Here is a 1,526-nt window from a genome sequence, read left to right on the forward strand (position 1 = left end):
CTTATAAATTATTCTATCTTAAATAGCTTAGAAGGCCCCTGTATTAGCCCTAACCTTAACCTAGCCTTAACCTCTGCTGTACTTTTATTTCTTTATGTATTTAGTTGCACCTTGCCTTTATAGCTAGCTTAGTAGTTTTCTAATATCCTTTTATATAAGGCCTATAGGTGTTAATAGCATTCCTAGGTTTAAAGTCCTTACGCACTCCTATATATGTAATAATGCTATAAATTATTCTATCTTAGGTTGCTTAGATTCTATCTAAAGGGTCCCTGTATTAGCCCTAACTATAACTTAACCTAGTCCCCTGCAGTTACTTTTATTCCCTTATGTATTTAGTTGCACCTTACCTTTGTAGCTAGCTTAGTAGTTTTCTAATATTCTTTTATACAAGGCCTATAGGTGTTAATAGCATTTCTAGGTTTAGAGTCCCGACGCACTCCTATATGCCTCTAAGTGGACTCCTACTGCATTTAGACCTATTATCTTGCCTGCGCTGTTACAATATGCCTCTAAGTAGATTCCTACTGCATTTAGACCTATTATCTTGCCTGCGCTGTTACAAGTTGTACACATAAACAGATAAATATTCCTTTCCTTTACATAGACTTAGAAGAAGAATAATTAACACTAGTTACCTACTACCCCTCCTAGGCAATGTGTACACTGTGCAGCCCTCTTTGCCTTGCACGTACTTGCTAATTATAAATGCTAGCTAGTATAAAGCCTATTTAATAGTTATCTAGAAATTAGTAAGGCGCTGCAGATAGTGTAATTAGACTAGGCATAACACGCAAATGTGTAAGTAAGAAGTAGAAGTAGTATCTAAATAATATTCTAGGCTGTACTATACTTTATAGTGTGTAACAATCTTTATAAATTGTTCTATCTTAAGTTGCTTAGAACCTCTAGAAGGCTCTTGTATCAGCCCTGACCTTGACCTGGCCCCGACCCCTGCTGTTACCCCTATTCCCTCATGTATTTAGTCGCACCTCGCCCCCGTAGCTAGCTCGGTAGTTTTCTGATATCCTACGTACAAGGCCTATAGGTGTCATTGGTATTACCAGGTCTCTGAGTCCCCACGCACTCCCATATGCCTCTGAGTGGATTCATACCGCATTCGGACCCATTGTCTTGCCTGCGCCGTTACATAGTGCTAGAGTGGGTTGTTATGGGCTATAATAACGTTTGTTGTGGTGTGGTCTTAGCAAAAGTAAGCAACTCAGGTGTGCGAGCAACTGTTAATCCCTGTGTCAGATTAAAGCACTGTTTCTAGGCTTCCTAAGATGAATGATGGGTTTGGATATGATGTATGGGATGATGATTGATTGTATTGATTTATTAATCTTTTTTTGTCTGCTCTGCTCGTGTTGCTCGGCCTTGTTTTTCCAGTCCGAGTCCCTCGCGCACTAGCCCTATGCGCGACCAGCTTGCAACATGCTGCAATTTGTTGCAAAATACTGCAAAATGCTGCAACATGCTGCCATTTGTTGCAAAATGCTGCAAAATGCTGCAACATGCTGCAA

Source organism: Lindgomyces ingoldianus (genome assembly GCF_010093535.1).
Source record: "Lindgomyces ingoldianus strain ATCC 200398 unplaced genomic scaffold BDR25scaffold_73, whole genome shotgun sequence".
NCBI classification, from domain to species: domain Eukaryota; kingdom Fungi; phylum Ascomycota; class Dothideomycetes; order Pleosporales; family Lindgomycetaceae; genus Lindgomyces; species Lindgomyces ingoldianus.